The sequence below is a fragment of the Callithrix jacchus genome, chromosome 13 (genome assembly GCF_049354715.1).
Source record: "Callithrix jacchus isolate 240 chromosome 13, calJac240_pri, whole genome shotgun sequence".
Classification (NCBI taxonomy): domain Eukaryota; kingdom Metazoa; phylum Chordata; class Mammalia; order Primates; family Cebidae; genus Callithrix; species Callithrix jacchus.
In genome coordinates, this window is record NC_133514.1 from 11521109 (window position 1) to 11542768 (window position 21660).

The 21660-nt window shown below is 45.7% G+C and overlaps 1 long non-coding RNA gene across 1 annotated transcript in view; it reads left to right on the forward strand.

Annotated features, from left to right (window-relative positions):
* The window catches only part of LOC118146732 (uncharacterized), a 122271-nt gene that overhangs the window by 30391 nt on the left and 70220 nt on the right, over nt 1-21660 (forward strand). Inside the window, exons 2-3 of the long non-coding RNA XR_013525459.1 lie at nt 8316-8513; nt 9261-21449. This is a non-coding gene — a long non-coding RNA (uncharacterized LOC118146732). The remainder of the gene's footprint in view (nt 1-8315; nt 8514-9260; nt 21450-21660) is intronic.

Below are 21660 nucleotides of genomic sequence, written 5' to 3' on the forward strand. Positions count from 1 at the left end.
CTGGAGAACACAACAGGGCTCTTGGGTGGAGTAAATGAGTGAAGGCCAAGTTTGTTCTGCAGAGTCTCAGTCCTGGGAAATGTTCCAGAGGAAAAAGCTCTGTGTTAGGCATGATTTGGAAATGTTCCGTTTGGTAATTTTTTTGTAGAACCACCGTGGATAACCATATATGAAAGGCTCTGATATTTTTGTATTAAGGAAAGAGGTCTAAGTTTGATTTTATTGAATCTGGCATTTTTGAGATTATCCATCCGTAAGACCACTCTTGCCCAAACTCCCAGCCTGATTCAGAACATTTTATATTTATTCTTTTGAGAATTAAACCTGTTCCTAGAGTTTTCCCATTTTTCTTATCTGGGTGAGTTTTTAAAGTTGATTCGCAGAACTGTTTTGAATTTTAATGACATCAGACATTTGTCTCTGATAAGCGCTGCAAAATCTTCCTGATTCTTCCTTTCTCTTGCAATTTTATTTTGGATCAAACACATTTAAAATGTGTGTAAACAATTCATCAGTATTTTACTTATGATTCTTGGCTTTTATTTTATGTTTTTGGAAGGGCTTTTTCAAGCCAAGAATATAAACACAGCATACTGGACACCGTGGAGTGAGCTCTGAGGTTAGACTGTGTTCTAATTCTATTTCCTTTCTGCACCTGCTATGTAACCTTAGGATGAGTTACTTCACACTTCTGCATTTCAATTTCCTCATCTGCGAAACAGCTGTATTAAGATTTTTGTGAAAATGAGATTTGCACAAAACTGAGAACTGTGCCTGAAACTTTGTAAATAGTCAAAATTCATTAGCTTTTATAACTTTACTTCTTAAATTAATTTTTCCTATTCTGGATTGGTAAAGATATTTTCCTATGTGATTCTCTAGAAGTTTTGTATTTTGTCTTTTACATTTAGATTTAGAATCCATTTGGTATCAATTTTCATATACGATAAAAGGATCCAGATGAATTTTTTTCCACCTAGATATCCTCCTGACCCAGCCCATCTGGGAACGTTCATTCACCAGCTGCCACCTTTATAAAAAATCAGGTCTCATTGTATCTGTCAGGCTGTTTCTGTGCACTGCTTATTTCATTGGCATATTTGCTGATCTCTGTGCCTTGCCACGCAGTCTGAATTCTCACAGTCTTATAAAAGCCGTGAACTGTAGTAGGGTAAGTCCATCAGTATTGCTGTTCTTCAGTATCGTGTTGGCTTTTCTTCGCCAACTGCATTTCTAACTTTAGAATAAGGTTGGCAAGTTCCACAAACCAAACTGTTGGGATTTTTGATGGTGACTGCATTTAATCTGTAGAAGAACCTGAGGGAAATGATCTCTTTGTAGTATTGAGCCTTCTGACCCATGGCCGTGTTCTGTCTTTCTACAGTTACCTTAATAAGATATATAATTTTAAAAAGTTAAGAGGTTTTGTACACATTTGTTCATCTTTATTTTCGGATATTTTATGATTTTGAAGCTCCTATAGATGATATATCTTTTTACTTTTTATTTCCTATTCATTTGATGCTGTTATGTAGATGTTTATATTAACCTTTTATCCAGTAGCCTTGCTAAATTCATCTATTAATTATAGGAACGCATGTGTGTCCCTTTGGATCTTCTGTATTCACAGTCATGTCATCTGCAAATAATCGCAGTTTTATTTCTTCTTTTCGATCCTTCCTTATTTATTTTATTTCTTCTTCGTATTGCACTGGCTAGACAGACTGACTAGCACAACAGGTGTGTTTCACTGATACATTTTTCATCCATTAGCACACTGAATTTTTCTATATCCTTATAAAAAAGCAAACATGTAGCTTTATTTTTATATCCATTTAATTTAATTTATTACCAATATGTTTGGGTGTTAATCTAGCATTTTATGATTTGTTTTCCATTTGTGGCATCTCTTCAAACTTTCTTTTATTTCTTAGCTTTATTTTAGATAGATTAAAAATATTTTCAACAAATCTACAAGCTACCCTGGAGATAGAAGATTACACTTTAGCTATTATACATGTAACTATGTTAACAGTTAATAAATACACTGGGCTGGGCACAGTGGCTCATGCTGTAATCCCAGTACATTGGGGTCTGAGGCAGGCGGATTGCTTGAGGTCAAGAGTTTGAGACCAGCCTGGCCAGCATGGTAAAACCCCATCTCTACTAAAAATAGGAAAACTAGCTGGGTGTGGTGGCAAATGCCTGTAGTCCCAGCTACTTGGGAGGCTGAGGCAGGAGAATTGCTTGAACCCAGCAGGCAAAGGTTGGAGTGAGCTGAGATCATGCCACTGCATTCTACCTGGGCAACAGAAGAGGACTCCATTTCAAAAAATAATTTTAAAAATACAGTGCACCAGTGCTTGCTGCTTTACCCCTGCCCCCTCTGCCCATCACATCCAAGGTGCTCAGGCTGTCACGTGCCGTGTAGATGAAGCTTCTGGACTGTGTGTTGTTATTGTCTAGTCTATTGCAGCAGCTCTTGAGGAGATGAAATATTGTTCCCCATGTACACTTACAGCCCAGTTTACTTGTGATGTGTCCATATTCCCAGGGCGCAGACCCTTAAGCTCCTTACCAAAGCCATGGGAACTTATGAGCCCCACACCATTGACAGGTCCAGGAGTCCACAATTCACAAACTGCCAAGTTGTCCCCAGGACATCCTATTGCCTGGCTCACCTCTATGGAGTTCGTTCTTTGCTATAAACTGGCTGGTAACTCTTCATTAACTTAACTCTCTAGTGCTTTTAAGCAAGGAATGTTACATATTTTACCTTAGAGAAAGATTCCAAATTTCATATTCCATCTATTTTGGTTTTAATTTTTTTTTTTTTTTTTTTTTGAGACAGAATCTGTCACCTAGGCTGGAGTGCAGTGGTGCCATATCGGCTCACTGCAGCCTCTGCCTCCTGGATTCAAGTGATTATCCTGCCTCAGCCTCCTGAATAGCTGGGTTACAGGTGTGTGCCACCACGCCTGGCTAATTTTCCTTTTTTTTTTTTGAGACGGAGTCTCGCTCTTGTTACCCAGGTTGGAGTGCAATGGCGCGATCTCGGCTCACCGCAACCTCCGCCTCCTGGGTTCAGGCAATTCTCCTGCCTCAGCCTCCTGAGTAGCTGGGATTACAGGCACACGCCACCGTGCCCAGCTAATTTTTTGTATTTTTAGTAGAGACGGAGTTTCACCATGTTGACCAGGATGGTCTCGATCTCTTGACCTCGTGATCCACCCGCCTCGGCCTCCCAAAGTGCTGGGATCACAGGCTTGAGCCACCGCGCCCGGCCTCATTTTCCTACTTTTAATAGAGTCTGTGTTTTACCATGTTGTTCAGGCTGGTCTCAAATTCCTGATCTCAAGTGATCTGCCCACATCGACCTCCCAAAATTCTGGGATGACAGGCTTCATTTTTCAGTGCGCCCAGTCTAATTTTTCAGTTCTATTATTTCCCCTTATTTTTTCCTCTGTTTCTGCCAGTTCCTTTTTGTTTTATCCTTTCCTTTTGTGAGCTCCTATTTTATAGTGTTTTATGTTTTCTTCAATATTCTTGTATAAAACAGCTCTAAGCTGTTTTTTTTCCCTGATACATTCGTGTGTATGTTGTACATTTTGTTTCCTTTTTCATAATTGCTTCACATGATTTTCCTGTTTTTCAGCTTGTTTGTTTTTAACTTGGGGCCAGTTCTAGGAGCTCTGCCTTTCGGTCCGCATGATCTAGGTAGAAACCTGCGGCTGCCTTTCCCTTTTGACGTGAGCCTACACGTGATCTTCTCTCTGTGCCTGGAGGGCTGTGCTGGTAATTTATCTTCTCTGTTCAGCCTGCCTGGGGACAGTGGCGAGGGAATTGGGGTCACAATCGGTCACAATCTAGGGATATATTATTGGAATACTTTCCCTTGGAAGCGGGGCAGGAAGGGGTGAAGTTCTATCAGCTTGGATGGAATCTTTTCATGGGTATCCTTGGATTTCAGGGGCTTCTTCCCTCTTTGTGGTGATTTTCTTGAAACTCAAAGCCTTTTTTATTTCCTGAGCCAGATACATATTTTTCTCTGCATAGATGGCTCTAGTACCGGCTGTGAGACTGAGCTGCCTCCTCATCTTGCTGTTGACCTTATAGAAATTGTGTCAAGGGCGGGAGAGGAGGCATCATACAGGCGAACTGTTCTCTCCAGCCTGTCCCAGCAGAGGTCAAGTGGCTTCCAAAGAGAACTCTCTGCCCTTCCCATCATCTGCCTGGGCCACAGGCTTTTGTCCTCTGAACTGGAGGTGGTGGTGGGACTCTGGGCTTTTTTTATGTAGTTCTCAGCCCTCTGAGCTTCAAGGAGTTCTAGAATAACAGTGCTGCATGTCGGTTGTCTTTTCTGGGTCTTCTTTCACCCTGGTCAAATTATAATGAAAACCGTCAAAGTTCGCAGCAATAGTTTGGTTCTTCTAAATTTCAACACAGATGATGTTTCTTCCTTTCTTTTTTAAAAATGTATTTTTGCGAGTCGTGGTGGCTCACGCCTGTAATCCCAGCACTCTGGGAGGCGGAGGCAGGTGGATCTCACCTGAGGTCAGGAGTCCAAGACCAGCCTGGCCAACAGGGTGAAACCCTGTTCCTACTGAAAATACAAAAAGTTAGCTGGGCGTGGTGGCGGGCACCTGTAATCCCAGCTACTTAGGAAGCTGAGGCAGGAGAATTGCTTGAATCCAGGAGGCAAATGTTACAGTGAACCCAGATTGTGCCATTGCACTCAAGCCTGAGCAACAAGAGCTAAACTCAGTCTCAAAAAAAAAAAAAAAAAAAACTTTTTCAGTGAATAATACTCAGCTCACCCAATGTATCAATGTCTTCTGCTTTGATGTTTGGAAGTTAAAATTTGTTGCTTGATTAAACCTTTTCCTTTTTCATTTCTTCTGATGGCTGAAATGCTTAGAGTCAAGCTCTTTTCTTTTCTTTTCTTTCTTTTTTTTTTTACTTTCTTTCCCACAGCGTTCTTCTTTAGAGTCAAGCTCTTTTCTAAGAAATTATTACAGAAGCGTCTTTTGAAGGAATCTGTTCATGTCTGTCATGATTGCCATCGTTTGCTCTAATACTCTTCTCTTTAAGAGAAGAAGCATCAATGGTGTTACAGCACTAGAATGTGAATTCAGTAAAAATAGGTTGCCAAGGACACCAAGTTTATGCAATAAATTAGTAGATATTTATGTTAGAAGGTGTCACTTTGCAGCGCTAGAATGAAGTAACGTTATTAGGAGAAGTTACTTAGGGCTCATCTTTTGTTAATTCAGGGTGGATATTTCTCATCCCATCTCTTGCCCCAGATTTTCATTTCACATTTTTGTAATTCCTGCCTTGAAATTTAAATCAGAGAAGAAAGGCTCTTCCCTGTTTCTCACAGCTCCATGCCTAGGCTTTTGCCTTCTCCAGCATGCCATACAAATAGAACCCTACACGGTATGTGACCTTCTGAGTCTGGGTTCTCTGACTTAGCATAACGCATTTGAGATTCCTCTGGTGTCACACGCACCAGTAGTTCCTTTTTATTTCTGGGTGGTATTCCATCACGTGGATAGATTACAGTTTACTTATCCATTCACCCATTGAGGAATATTTGGGTATTTCCAGATTGGAGGATTGTGAACAGCCCTGCAATAAATATTCCTGTGCATCTACTACAGTGGCTAAGATAAAAACTTCTGATAGCACCAAGTGTTGACAAGGAGGTAAAGTGACAGGAACTCTGATCCAGTGGGGTTTTTTTTTTTTTTTCTTTGTCAGACAGAGTCTTGCTCTGTGTCCCAGGCTGGAGTGCAGTTGTGCGATCTTGGTTCACTGCAACCTCTGCCTCCTGGATTCAAGTGAATCTCCTGCCTCCTGCCTCAGCCTTTGGAGTAGCTGGGACTACAGGCCCGAACCACCATGCCTGGCTAATTTTTGTATTTTTAGTAAAGACAGGGTTTCACCATCAAGGCCACCCTGGTCTCAAACTCCCGACAGTAGGTGATCCACCTGCCTCAGCCTCCCAAAGTACTGGGATTACAGGCGTGAGCCACTGCGCCCAGCTGGAACTCTTATTCATTGTTGATGGGAATGCAAAATGGTGCAGCCATGTGAAAAGCAACTGGGCAGTTTCGTAAAAGGTTGGGAGTACGCTGACCACATGACCTAGCAGTCCCTACCTAGGTATTTATCCCCCCAAAATTAAAAATTAGACTCACACAAAAATCTCTCCTTTAAACCCTGTTTTTATTTAGTTTTCATTGCTTCTCTAATTTCCCACTCTTTATCCTTTCCTATGCTGTCCAAGGAATTTTCTGTCATCTCATTTTTTCATTTCTAGCCTGGCATCTGCCAGCTCGTGCCTCGTCTCCTCCTGTTTTCTCATTTTCTCCTCGTGTTTTCTTATGGCCTCTTCCTTTAGTTTCTAATTTATAACTTTCTTTCACATAGGCGATTGCTTTATAAGGTTTTATTTTTTATGATTTATGACAAAATATCTACTCAGATTTTTTTTTTATTTGTTCTGGGTAACATTTTCCTAGTTAGAATTTCATCTAGTAAACGTTGCTGTTTTATCCCATCCCTGTCCCTTTAAAAAAGAATACATATTTATTATGCCTGTGCCAAACCTCTGTTTGCTTCTCATTTTCCTGAGCTGCTTCCAGGAGTCCTTCAGGGAGTGGAATTTGCTGGAGACTGGTGGCCACAGTGACCATATCCTTTTCTGTGCATGTCTTTTGTGCCCCCAGCCTCCACAGGCTTTCTTTAGATTCCTATAAATTGGGTCCCACAATTTATTGCCTCTCAGATCCAAACCATCCTTCATTACCTGCTCTGCAATAATGCAGCTGGACCCTGTAAGAAATTTTTCTTTGTAGCAAGCACAACATTAAGCTTTCTCAGCAGTTGATGCTGGAAGGATACTGCAGGTGGAAAGGGCCTTTCTTCCTGCTCCTGTCCAGCATGCTTCTGTTTGCTGCTTCTTGCCCCTGTGGTGTGGTTGCCCACAGCATGTGGGGAGTGCTTGGTGGTGCTCAGCTCCGCCATTCTTCTCTCAGTGAGTTCAAGCCCTGTCCCCTGTTTAGTGATCTGTTCTGCAAAGGAGCCAAGGATGGCCCTTAGCTTGCCAGTTTCTTCATGGCAGTCTTCTCATTAGCTCAAAAGCCTGCTGGTGCCAAACTCAGTGTTTTATACATCCAGCTATTTTGAACATAATCTAAATAAGCAGATGTTTAGCCATCTAAAGCTCACCTTCTTTGGATACTCTGTGAAACTGCACCCAACATCTGCTAGCCACAGGTCACATTAGGCCTGTGGATCTAAAAGACCCCAAGCCACTGCTGCCCATGGGAGCTCTCTGACCCAGAGACTCCCCGCAGTGCCAGTGAACCACATCACCTAGACAAGTAAGCCCCCTGTCAGAGTCCTCTCTCCTCGGAAGTTCCCTTGTCCTCTTCCTCTTCTGGATGGTGTTGCCTTAACCTCCACATAGTCTCAGGCTATAAAGGGCTTCCCCTTCATGCAACCTCCCAAAGCATTTCCCAAATGAAACTTGTGTGTGCTGCTACCACCTTGTGGTCATATCTTTTTCTTGAATCAACCTCAAAATCCCCTGAGCCTTCTACAGCTCCTCACTGCAGTGTCCCAAGGCGGACACACACACCCCAGGTCTTGCACCCCCCTAGCCTGTGGGCAGGCTCCTGACATGCTCCCTGTAGGCACCTGTGTGCTGCACCAGTCCTGGCCACCTGCACTCCAGAGGGGTTTCTTCTGCTTCTCTAGTGATGGGGATCAACTCTGGCCTGGGGCAACCCAACAAATATCTTTGCCTTCGACTGGGCTGCACATACCTTCTCCAAAGTGTTGTGAGTCCCACTCCTGGATAGGGGCTCCCCTGCCAAATTTGGCTCCTCCTCAGATACTCTCCTCCCACCCTGCTGTATCGCAGAGCACTCCTGATGCTTTGTAGTCATTCCCTAGTTTGTGATTCTTCCTGTTAAACTTTCCCTGTTCAAGTCACTGCAAGGTTTCCATCTCCTGAGTGGACCCCGTGTATCTTTGGCTCATCTCCAGGGCCACCCCAACCCCATATGCCTCTGACAGAGCCCTGCCCAGACTTCCCCATGTCTCCCAGCGCTCTGTGGCTGTGAGGAATGGACACTGACAAAGATGCAGATTGCTGGTGTTTTCTGAGCTCTCCCCATCCTCAGCCTGCTTGTGCTCCCTCTCTCAGCTTTCAGCACTGGCCTTAGCTGGGAAGATCCCGGAATAAGGGATAGGGATCTCTCTGTGCTTCTCGTGTACAAATGGCTCTTTTCTTTCTCTTTCAGAAAATGTTCAGTGTGGCTACAGGCCTGCCTTTCCAAACTCGTCATGGCTAGGCTACCATTTCATGAACGGCTTCAAGTCCAGAATGGTGAGTTCCTGTGGCAAGCGAGTATCCAGATGTCTCAGAAACACCTGTGTGGAGGCTCAATCATACACCCGTGGTGGGTTCTGACAGCTGCACACTGCTTCTCAAGAGCCCTGTAAGTATCTTCATTTATATCCTGTCTTGTCAATGTATTGTCTGGGCTGGGCAGATCAACAGGCCGCTGTGCAGGCCTACGAAGCCCTAGGTTCATGTGCAGAATGTTGCATTGGCTTTGTACCTCAGGGTCTCTGCCTACACCCACTCTCTCTTCTTTATTTAGCCAACCATATCTAAAGGTGGGCTGCTAGTCAGAGCTATGCACCCAGTATATCAATGCACTCTCCTGTCTGTCATCTGTGTATGAAGACGGCACGCTGGAGTCCCTGATCAAACACCTTCCCATTGAGCGCCTACTGTGTGCTGTTCCAAGTTCTAGGACTTAGGAGCTGACAAGACTGCGGAGGTCCCTGTTCTCAAAGAGTCTCATCTCTCGTTCCTCTTCTTTTGGTCAGGGGAGTTTTCCTGGGCTGACAACCCACTGGTTCGGAGATTTTTCAGAGTCCGAGCCCCTGATTTGTGTCTGATCCTAGCCGTGCTCTGGGTCACTGGAGCTCACCCACTGCTCTGGACTTCTCCTTAGTCAGTTGTGAACTCACTGTTTACCAATGTGTCTACGAATGTGAATTGTGCTGTCACCCTCGTTAGGATTGGTGTTTTCATATTCATTCTTTAGATTAGACATGGCAGGGGTAAATGTCACTGTTGTCATGGGAATGAGAACATTCAGCAACATCTACTCAGAGAGAAAGCAAGTGCGGAAGGTCATTATTCACAAAGATTACAAACCACCCCATCTCGGCAGTGACCTCTCTCTGCTTCTACTCGCCGCGCCAGTGCAATTCACCAATTTCAAAATGCCCGTCTGCCTGCAGGAGGAGGAGAGGACCTGGGACCGGTGTTGGATGGCAGAGTGGGTAACAACCAATGGCTATGGTATGTGCCCTCTCTTCAGTACCCATAGAAAGCCCAAATGTAGGGTGCCCTGGGCTAGAGAGCATGAAGCTTTGGGTGTGGGAAGGCTCGGGTCTGAATCGTGGTTTTATCTCTCTTGAGCTCCTTCACCTTCCTCACTTTCAGCTTTCTCATCTGCAGAATGTCAGGAATGCCTCTCAAATTAAGTTATGGGGATTAAATTAAGTGAGGTCCCTAGTAAAAGCCTAGGACATAGAAGAATCTCAAAATGTGAGAACAATGATCACTTTTATGGGGCCAAAAGCATGATAAGCCAGTTTGGATCTTCCCACCTGTGGCTGTTTCACGATGGCCATCTGTTGGCCAACCCATGTATAGCTGTGAGCCAGTGATTCTCCAATTAAGCTCCATTACCGATGACTCCACCCCTTTCCCTCTGGGCACCAGGCTGCTTGGCTAGGGATCTCTGGGAGGGTGGGAGTGTGGTGAGGAGAGTTTCCCTAGCCCTGTGATCAGTTCCTTCTGACAAAATGGCATGACCAGGCATGTTTTCTTGGTTTCCCCATTTGGCTTGGTGAAGATGCTGACCAACACCAATTCAGAGGCTGGGCTGCTCTGATCCTCTGCATGGGATAAAGCTTGGCTGTGGAGAGGTGGTGGGAGCAGGGAGGACCTTCATTCTAAGTTTCCCTGGCGGGGGCTGAGACGGGGGCTTTTGTGGGCTGCTTCTGGAGGGAGTGAGATTCCCGTAGGAAGCACATTTAGTAGAGAACCAGCTCGGTGGGGCTGCTGGAGAGGAGACTGAAGTCACCCCAGGTCTCCACGCCCTGTGAATTTGTGATCTGCTGGACGTTGGTGCCCCTCAGTCTTCCATGCTGATCACGTGTGGGCTGGTGACTGCTGGCGGCTGATGCAGTGCTTGCTCTCATGCCAGCTTCCTCCCTTTCTCAGACCAATATGATGACTTAAACATGCACCTGGAAAAGCTGAGAGTGGTACAGATTAGCCAGAAAAAATGTGCCAAGAGGGTAACCCAGCTCTCAAGGAACATGATTTGTGCCTGGAAGGAACCAGGCAACAATGGCATCTGCAAGGTACTCAACCCTTGCCCAGCCCCCTCCTCCCACCACGTACCCCAACACTTTCTAGGTTCCCAAATGGGGGACCCGTAGCCTACAACACTATGACCTTCCCATTTTCCCCTCCATGCTCTTGCTGGAGGTACCATTTATTGCAGACTGTTCTTCTTCCTTTTCTCCTTCCAGGGAGACAGGGGGGCACCTCTGGTCTGTGCTATTTATGGAACCCAGAGACTCTTCCAAGTGGGTGTCTTCAGTTGGGGCATAAGATCTGGCTCCAGGGAGAGACCAGGTATGTTTGTGTCTGTGGCTCAATTTATTCCATGGATCCAGGAGGAGACAGAAAAGGAGGGGAAAGCCTACACTATAATCCCAGGATTTGCAAGAAGCTCCTGGCGTGGGTTCCTCGGTACCCCTTCTTGCTAGGACTGGGGTCTCAAATGCTGCTGGCCACCATGTTTACTGGTGATAAACCTAATTGCTAAGCTTTGGACCCAGCCTTTTCCTTCTCTTTCTCCTCTTTTCCCTTCCATTCTCACACCAGCATCTGTGGAGCATCTGCTATGGGGTAGCATCTATGCCAGCCCCAGAAGTTAGACATGGACTCGGTTCTCCCAAATTTTAATACAGACATGTGCCGCAGAATGCCATTTTGGTCACTGATGAACTGCGTATATGATGGTGGTCAGAGCAACACGCTATACCATATGGTCTAGGTGTGCAGTAGGTTACGCCATCTAGGTTTGCACACATTCACTCCATATTGTGTGCCTAGCAATGAAATTGCCTAACGATACATTTCTCAGAACATATCCTGACATGACTGTATTTTAAAACACTTAAAATTTGCCAGGCGCAGTGGCTCACGCCTATAATCCCAGCACTTTGGGAGGCTGAGGCGGGTGGATCACAAGGTCAAGAGATCGAGACCATCCTGGTCAACATGGTGAAACCCTGTCTCTACTAAAAATACAAAAAAAAATTATCTGGGCATGGTGGCGCGTGCCTGTAGTCCCAGCTACTCGGGAGGCTGAGGCAGGAGAATTGATTGAACCCGGGAGGCTGAGGTTGCAGTGAGCCGAGATCACGCCATTGCACTCTAGCTTGGGTAACAAGAGTGAAATTCCGTCTCCAAAAAAAAAAAAAACACTTAAAATTTTAAAATTTTGAAGATGGTGTATACAGGAATATTTGTAGCACCATAGTTCATAATAACAAAAAATTAGAAGCACACAGTTGCTAACTTCATAAATAAAAAAACAAACCAATCAGGATACTCATGATCAGATACTGGAATAAATTTTGTCGTAACAACAGAATGTCATTAGCGGGTGATTACATACGTCAGCTGGAATTATACAGATCAACATAGCTTAATCTCACAATGCAGTGCAAAGGCAAGTTACAGAAAAATGTATTCAGTGTGAAACTTCTGTAAATTTTAAAGACATGTAAGGATATATTCAGATGTAGAAAAAACTAAGCAACTGCCAAGGGAAAAGAAATGCAAAGTTCGGGATATCCATACGGCTGGAAAAAAAGGAGAGGTCCTCAGAGGGCCTGACTCTGCAGTGTTTTATGTTATGGTGTTACTATTTATGTTACTTTATATCTTTCATCTTTTACTGTAATTTGTAGAAAGAAATGGAAAGGAGTGAAACAGAAGCAGAAAAATTGAAGTATTTATAAGCTCTTCTCATTCTGCAAAACAGATGTGCATTTAATGGCAAAACTAGGACTTACAAGAGACAGTTGAAAGGGGAACAAGGATAAAAGGATAGAGCAGCTCTAGGTTAGTAAACAAACCTTTATGTTTTTGTTTTTTTGAGACAGAGTCTCGCCCGTCAACCAGGCTGGAATCTCAGCTCACTGCAACTTCCACCTCCTGGGTTTAAGCGATTCTCCTGCCTCAGTCTCCTGAGTAGCTTGGATTATAGGCCCCTGCCACCACGCCCGGCTAGTTTTTGTATGCTTAGTAGAGATGGAGTTTCACCATGTTGGCCAGGCTGGTCTTGAACTCCTGACCTCGTGATCCACCCACCTCAGCCTCCCAAAGTGCTGGGATTACAGGCGTGAGCCACCACACCCGGCCTCAGAAACCCTCATCTTAAGAGCAGGCTTGGTTGCAGGGCTGCTCCTCCAGCTTGCCAGGGATTTTATGAGGTCATGTCATTGTGTCTGTAATCTGAGGCCGAGAGGATGGTACCCTAGCCAGTGGTTGGGAGGTAGTGGGAAACATGGCTACCCTCTCTCCCCCAGGCTGTCTCACAGACTGTAGCTGATGACCAGGAGGAAATACCACACTGAAGAGTTAGGTCACTGTAAAAATCCAACTCTACCAGAGCTCAGCTTTAGCTGGCACTGCTACTGACTGCACTGTGCATTGCAGATATTAGTAAGTGCGTCTCGTTGGACCCCAAATCGCGGCCAGAATACTAGAGTAAGGCAGCTGCAACATGACCCAGAAATAGAACTAGGATTTAGGGGAACTGGATTTTGAGTACCTAAACACACCATCTAGCAAGCCTACCAAGCTGGCTGCTCTGTGTATGCACACAACCTTCTTCATTAAAATTTCTAGAAAACAAGAATAGTAACAACAGCATGCTCCTGATACAATACGACTATCCTCCACACAAACCGGACACTCTGATCCTCTCTGAACAGTCTCATAAATCATCATATCCATCTTCGAGTGAGAATCAGCCCTCCTTGTTCAATCACAATCCCAGCTTCACATCCCTGTCAGTTTGGGTCCTCCAAGAGTCGATGCCGAGACCGAATTATATGTGAAAGAGATTTATTGGGGGAAATGCCTGGCAAGGATAAAGGGTATTGGGAACGGGAGGAGGCAGAGCGTTTTCAGACCCCACGGTCTGTGAAAGTCTGGAGCAGGTTGATGGGAGTTCCTGAGCAAATGGTGGAAGATTGAACAGTAATGGCCCAAGAAAAAGTGGCCCCTGCCACTCTCAGCCACTGGCTAGGTGCACTCCATGGAAGAGCAGTTTTGGTCTGACTGCTATGATGGATCTGGAGGAGGAGTAGCTGAAGGCCACCATCAACTATGCTTCCTGCAGCAGGTTCTTTTGAAGTAGATCTGGGCGGTACACCTCCTCCACGGGCACCACAATCTTACCTCCTAAAGATCAGTAATCAGTGTAACCCATGCAAACCCTTGGGGAAAGGAAGGGAAAAAGGGAAACTGGTACATACAAATACGTAACAAAACAAATATGAAAACCCAGGCAGCTGCAACTGATCCTGAGGCCACAGTTGGCGTTTGTAAATTCCTTCTTCCAACTCGAACCTCGGCTGATTGTGGTTCTTTACTTGTTGGGGTGACCAGACGTTCATTTCTGAGCTCTTGATGGTTTTTCCTGTATGGGGTTGCTATAGTTTTCCACTGATTTCTCCCTTTGGATAATGAAATACAAAGCGCATCCTCAGAGGATGTAATGGATTTCAGACATAGTCCTCCTTGTCCCCATGTGTGGCACAAATCTCTGTTCTTTGATACTTGGGGTCAGTGTTCTCAGCCAGTACACTAACCTCCTCCTCTGTCTGTTGGCTCCATGGCATAAAAAACTCCAAATGGCCAGGTCGCAGTCTCAACTCTCCATGCAATAATCCGCCGTATTCCCTGGTAGAGGCATTCTTCCCTTGGGAACTAAGGCCTCTAAATCTCAAGCGCTCAAAGTTGCAGTGTTAAGAAGCAAAACTTTATTGCGTGTGGATCATTAGGTGCAATGGTAAATGAAACCAGTCCCATTCTTTTCCCTTGATTCCCAAATCCAAGCTTTGTGGCCATTCAAGAATCAGCTCCTATCGAATGTGCTTCATAATAGACACTGTACTTGGTAAAAGAGCCCTCGAGCCTCATGAGATCTCAACAGGCTCAGTTGCATAAGCTTCATGGGGCCATTCCACTGTTCTGTCAGGCATGTGGCTTATAGGTGGTGGGACCAATGGGAAGATCTGTGAATCCCATGGGCACCAAGTGCACCGCCTCACTTCTGTTGCATTTTAATTAGTTTGTAAGAAGTCATGCCAGATGCGATATCACTGTGGCGAGTAAAGCAGGCACTTAGTAAGTTTTGTGTGACAAGGCAGCAAAGGCCTTGTGGGCATGGGAGACACACCCATAGGCAGAATACATAAATGTCTATTACTGTGAGGAAAAACTGCTGACTATGAGGGAAGGCATCGACTGTAATCAATTTTCCACCTGATGGGTATGTGCTACATCATCCCCAGCCTGCAGACAATGGCCACAGCAGGGCCTTCCAGGGATTCTGGTGCTCACCTTGGAAATGTATTTTTCAATGCCTGATATCACAATGTTCTTAGGAATCTCGTAAACTAGAGTTAAAGGATCAGGGAGCAGGTCGCAATTAATGAATCCATTCTGGCATTCTTTTTTTCTTCTTTCATTCTGGCATTCTTATCTAAGGCTTTGGATTCCTTCCTTTATTCTGAAAGCAATTCTGTTTAATATAGGCCATTTGTTTTAGGCCTTCCACCAAACAGAGCCACTTCCAGCTGCTCTAGGTAAACCACTGAATTCAGAATTTCTCTTAAGTGCACCTAGACTGATAAATCTGGCTCAGTCAATTCATATTTTACTTTGTCTCTCTGCTAAGTCCCTTAGAATTCATTCTTACACATAATCCTCAGGTTTCTACAAATATACATTAGCAGAATGTTGTGGTTCTCTTAATGTGTTTTCTGTCTTCTCCTGGGTCAGATTTGAACTGATTTCTATGAATTCTACTGGGATGACTCTACTGACTGCCGTGGGAGGGTGATGGGGGGTAGAGCATATGGGACAATCAGCATTCCCTGGGAAAGTACTTTCTTCAGACCAGTCTTTACAAAGTCTTCAAGCAAGAAAGGACTAGGTTCCCAGAAAGGAAAGGAAGGGCAGCACAGTGGGCTTTAAGGTTTTGAAGTACATCGATTCATCTTAACACACCCAAGTGTCCCAATGCAACCTTCCTGGTCAATGTCCTTCCCAATTAATCACCTTTCATATGAGCACCTCAAGAGGCAGTGAATTCAAGTTTGGTTGTAATTCTGCCACCTGCAGGAACAACTCTGGGTTTGATTTCTGCTACGGTAAGAGATTCTTTCAGAGGCCGTTGAAGAAGTTTCTCTGATGCTTTTGACTTATGCCTCTGAGTTGAAATTTTAAAGCCCTGAGATTGTCAGGTATTTTGTTTTGTAGGTTTTCTGTAAATTTCCATTGCATTCAGTAACTTTAACCCTTGTATTTATCTCTTCCACCAGAAAATCCTATCAAAAATGTGCTTGGTCTCTTTTAACAAGTAATTGATACCATGAACGACAGGTCATAACTGAAGACATTGCATGGCATGTCTTTTTCCAGAAACCCGTTTTCCACCAGCATGAGGTCGTTCCTGGCTTCAGGCTAACCCATGCCCAACAACGCATCCTGGATTTCCCTTCATGTTTGCAGTTGTATTTCCTGGAGCTCCTTTCAGTACTAAGTTCTTTATCAGTCAGGATTCTGTCAAGAAAATAGAAAGACTCTATGTATCTCCAACAGAAAGGTATTTAATACATGAAAATGAATCGTTCTAGAACCATCAAGCGTGCTTGATTCTAAGGTCAGGAGAAACAGTTGCTTCTTTTCAGAAGCTCAGTAAACTAAAGGAATCATTGGAACCCCCTGCAAATGATACAATTATCTTCAGCACTGGGATGATTTGCAGGGAAAGACCCAAAGTTAATGGCAAAACCTCATGACTTCCATGTGCTAAAATTTGCACACCTGCACACAGCTGCCATGGGAAAATGACTTCTCTGTTTCCTCTGCCTCCTAAAACTTGGCCGAGAATCTAAATTGGAAGCCTGCTGGGATCCTGAGAAACATAGGTTTTAAGCTTTCAGCCTCCACAATACCTGGGAGGTTTCGAAAGGCAGAGATGGCGCTTAAAAATCAGTGTATTATATCTGGCATATTGGCCTGCTGAAGGTGGGAAACGAGAAGAATGATTCCTTCATGTGGTTGCCGTGAGGCTTAAGTGAGATAACACTTGCAAAGTCCTGGGAACAGTATATTGTACGTGATAAGGCTTAATAATGGGTAGTGTGGTGTCTTTATCAGTCCTAACATCAGAATAGCTCATAGCTGTCAACTCTGTCCTCTGTGGGAATGACCGACCATTGCTCTCTATTTGATGACACTGAACCATTATTTTCCATTTGTCTCCCATTTCCCCAGTACAGATCCATGTGCTAGACTTTCCTGGGTCCTGGGATGCTGGCTCCTTGGGACCGAATTACCTGGGATTCTAAATGCCACTTGGCTTGTCCTCAGCAAGTATTAACCCAAAGTAACAGGGTAGGAAGGGAGAGGGTTGGGGTATGTCTTCCCTGTCACATTCCTGTTTGGGCCGTTGTTCTGACACTGGCTGGGTCCCTTTTGGACTCAGTTCCCACTGTGTCATCCCTCCTCTGCTCTTGTGGGTCCTCACTGGATTCTGATGACAGGATCTTCCCCTATGGTGTACTTCTGCTCTTCAACTCTGGACACCTTACAATGCCCACACCTTTCAGTCCCTTCATTAAAATGCCTTCATTTGCAGTTTCAGAGTAGAATCCTGTTTCCTTCTGGAGCCTTTCCTAACTGATATGCTTCGAGCCATCCTAATGCCCCAGGCCTGCTGGTTTCAGAGTCCTCAACCTCCTCATTTCCACTGCAGAGGACTGGAGGGAGATTCAGAAAATCAGGGCAAGGTCCAGGAGAAGGTGAGGAGTGATGGTGAGTGGAGAAGTGGAGTGATGCTGAACTCTCAGTTGGCATCGTGTGCCCCTCTTGGGGGCATGGGGATTTCATCTCCAAGAGGCCGATGGACCATGGCACACAGACAGTGCCCTCCTGGACACAAGTCCGGGGCCCCTACCTGGTCGCCCTGTCCAAAGTGGAATTGCTACATCAGGAGTTGCACCTCTGTTGTGCTGCTTGCAATGATCCAACTGCCCTATGCAGGGAAGAATTAGGACACAGCTGAAACCCAAAAGGGAAAAGAAATGGGCTGAAACCCACAGGGAGCACAGTCTATTTCTTAGTCTGTCTCCTGCCCTAAATAGTTCCCCTTGGCTGGGCGCGGTGGCTCATGCCTGTAATCCCAGCACTTTGGGAGACCGAGGCGGGTGGATCACGAGGTCAAGAGATCGAGACCATCCTGGTCAACATGGTGAAACCCCGTCTCTACTAAAAATATACAAAAAATTAGCTGTGCATGGAGGTGCATGCCTGTAATCCCAGCTACTCAGGAGGCTGAGGCAGGAGAATTGCCTGAACCCAGGAGGCGGAGGTTGCCGTGAGCCGAGATCACGCCATTGCACTCCAGCCTGGGTTACAAGAGCGAAACTCCGTCTTAAAAAAAAAAAAAAAAATTGTTCCCCGCTCCTCCCACAGCTTGTGTGGACGTGCGGCTTTCCCTGGCCGCAGATGCCACTGGAACATAGACTAGGATGCAGAGAGTGGTGATGAACCACAGGCCCTCAAGTCATGTCCTGCCCTGACTCCCCACGATCTCTGGCCTGGAGTTCAGAGCACAGACCCCAAGGGACCCCTTGCTCACTAGGACATCCTAGCAGGGCCTCTGGTCCCCAGAGCCACAGCAAATTAGGGGGACCCTCTCTTCAGCCTGGGAGGGGGCCAGGGTCCAATTGTGAACTGTTGGGCAGAGGGGGTAGTGTCAGGCAGAGCCGAAGCCCTCCCTCCTGTCCCTGTCCCATCCACCCCTTTCATTCCCTCCCACTGCAGCCCCAATGAGCCTTTTCTGGGAAGCCCATTCACCCTCTGGACCTTCAAGGAGCCACGCTCACCTGCTATTTCCCCTGGGAGAGCTTTCGGGTCGGTCTCAAACAGGCCTTTCTTCCCCACACAGCAGTTACCAACCAGAAGTAACTGAGCAAGATCACCCTCAGCTCCTGCAGCGTTAGGGCAGCACCCAAGTGTCCTGTCTGCTGGGCATTTGTTATGGACAAAGATTTGTGTGGCCCGTCAGTTTGCACACTGAAGCTCTAACCCTGGCTATAATTGGAGAGGGGGCCACCGAGGAAGTCACTAAGGTTAACTGAGATATAGGGTGGGGTCCTGGTTGATAGGATGGTGTCTTTATGAGGACACCTATAAGATGGATGCCCACTTGTCCCTCTGACCCCTCCGGTACAGAAACTGAGGAAGGATCATTAAGAGAACACAGCAGGCACTGGTCACCTGCAGGCTAGGAAGAGAGCCCTCCCCAGGAACCTGGGTCTCAGACTTCCAGCCTCCTCTGTGGGAAATACATGTGTGTTGATCAGTCGGCCCAGTCTATGGCATTGTGCAGTGACGGCCTGAGCAGATGAAGACAGTATGAAAGCATCACTTCTCCCCACGTGATGAAGTTACGGCAGCAGGTGCTTTCAGCGACGTGGGCAATGCTTCTGTGGTTCCCAGTGGGCAAGTGTTGAAGCTCATGAAACCCAAAGGATTTTTGAACATCTGGTCTTTGAGGCATAATTTCTGTTCAGCAAATTCACCACTTTCAGATGGATGGTTCTGTGAATTCTGATGAATGTAAATGGCTGGGACCAACATGACAATTAAGACAGACCCTTGGCCAAGTATGGTGGCTGACACCTGTAATCCCAGCACTTTGGGAGGCCGAGGTAGGAGGATCACCTGAGGTAAGGAGTTTGAGACCAGCCTGACCAACATGATGAAACCCTGTCTCTACCAAAAAAGGAGAATGAGCTGGGCATGATGGCAGGTGCCTGTAATCCCAGCTACTCAGGAAGCTGAGGCAGGAGAACTGGTTGAACCCGGGAGGTGGAGGTTGCAGTGATCTGAGATCGCGCCATTGCACTCCAGCCTGGGTGACAAGAGCAAAACTTTGTCTCCAAAAAAAAAGACACAGAACATTTTCATCACCCCAAAACATTCCCCTGTGCTTCTTAGTAATTCGTCCTCTTCCTGAACCCCAAACCCTGGCAAAAACTGATACATTCTCACTGCTTGGAGATTTGCCTTTCCCAGAATGCCACATATGCATGGAATCATACGGCGTGCAGTGGCTTGTGGCTGGCTCCTCCAGCTTGGTGCGATGCTCCTGAGACCTGAGTTGCTTGTGTCCGTCGGCTGTCCGTCTCTGCTGCCGTGTAGCACCATCTTGTGTGGATGCAGCACACTTTGTTCATCCCTTCCTCTGGTGACAGACATTTAGGTTGTTACCAGTTTTTAGCAATTAAGAGGAAAGCCACCATAAACATTGGGTACTGGTTTTCGTATGGACGTATGTTTCTGTGCAATCCTGTTTTGATTAAAATGTGAATTCATCCACTGCTATGCTAGGCAATGTTTGGATGATTTGGGGTCGAACTGAAGATAATTCAGGTGCTTGCTGTGTTCTCCCTTTCTGAAGTCTGGGACTGCCATGGAAGTTGTGTGATTTCTTTGGGCAGGATGGCGGGTAGTGCAGGAATTCTTTTATCTATGCCCTGTTCCATCTCATGTGCATGTGCCCTCCAGTGCCCAAAAGCTTGCAAACACTTAGAGCAGCGATGAGACGGCTGGCTCTACTGAGCCCAAATGCATGCTGTTTCCAAAGGAGAGGAAAGGAGGCTTCTCTCCCTTCTCAGGACCCCTCTTGGCAGAGGAAAGATAAGCGTTAGCTGCTAAATTCTAATGTTTTGCTTACAGCTATGAGAAGTGTAGTAAACGCTGGTTCCGGTAAAAACTCCACATCCAATGAAATAAATAAACCGCCTGTCTTTCAGTTATTCTGATGGGATAGTTCCTTTTAAGATAAATTTTAAAGCCTCAAAATAGCAGGAAAAAGAAAGTCCCATAGTCAGTCATTTTCCCTAAAATAGAACATGGATAGAGTTTGGAAAACGTTTGCGAGCACAGCTCCTTGTCCTAGCTGTCCACACGCCTGTCAGCCATGGTGATTTCTTATGAGAATGATTCATTGGCCACATAGGAAAGAAGATTGCTTGTTCAGATTTGAGCCTCATTCAGTAACTTGACCCCTCACACAGGTCCATTATTCCAACTGGATAGTCTAACTTGAACCATGCAAATTTGTCAATATTCTCCTATTTTGAACGACCAAAACAGCAATTCTATTCTGATTTAACTCACAAGTTCCCGCAGTTCCCTTATGCCTCTGGACCTTTGCATATATTTTTGGCCCAGGTAGAATGCTGCTTGAGGTTTCCAGGGCTGCTGTAACCAAGTTCCACAGACTGGCTGGCTTAGAACAGAAATATTATCAGGTGCTCTGGAGGCCGGAAGCCCAAAATCCCAATGTTGGCAGGACTGGGCTCCCTCTGAAGGTGCTAGGAAGGATCTGTTCCACTTCTCCCTCCTGGCTTCTGGTAGATTCTTGGCTTGTGGCAGTGCACCTCCAGTCTTCACATGGGGCTCTCCCTGTGTGGGTGAGTGGATCCAAATGGGCTCTTTTTATAAGATCACCAGTCAGATTGGATTGCGAGCCTGCCCTACTCTAGCATGACCTCCTCTTAATCAATTACAACTTCAAGGACCCTACTTCCAAATAAAATCACATCTTTAGGTCTAGGGAATAGAACAGCAGCTTAAGAATTTGGGGGACCCTCACTTAAGCCATAACAAATGCCTTCCTGTCCTTCCCCCGGCCTTTCCCTTTGGGAATTGACTTAGCCCGGACAAACCTTAGTTACTCTAGACAATTTTCCCCATGGCCTCTTCTCCTACCCACCACACACCCATGCCCCTCCCCTGGCTGCCGATGATACTCTTACCCCGTTGTATTAAGGTAGTCTCTTTGCCAGTGTGTCTCTCCCAGGTGATGATGCGCTTCAAAGAGAGAACACCTATTGTTCATCTTTGCATCGTCCTCCAAACCTGGCGCGTAGAAAGTGCTCCAAAGAGCTCTGGATGACCTCAGGAACAACGAAATGAAAGAACTGCATCACCAAAAGCCACCCTGCAGCTGATCCAGGTATGGATGTATAATTTGGGCATGTTTTGTTCATAGAAACTGCTGGCCAAGGTGCCTTCCTTTGCAGGAAGACATTAGTAGAGATGAACTTGGAGAATTAAAATCGTGGGCTTGGCACTTGCCATGTCCTGTGCTGGGATACATGGATTAGCTCAGTACTCCTCTTAACCCTATAGTGCTGCGCTATCATCACCCACATTTTACAGAGGAG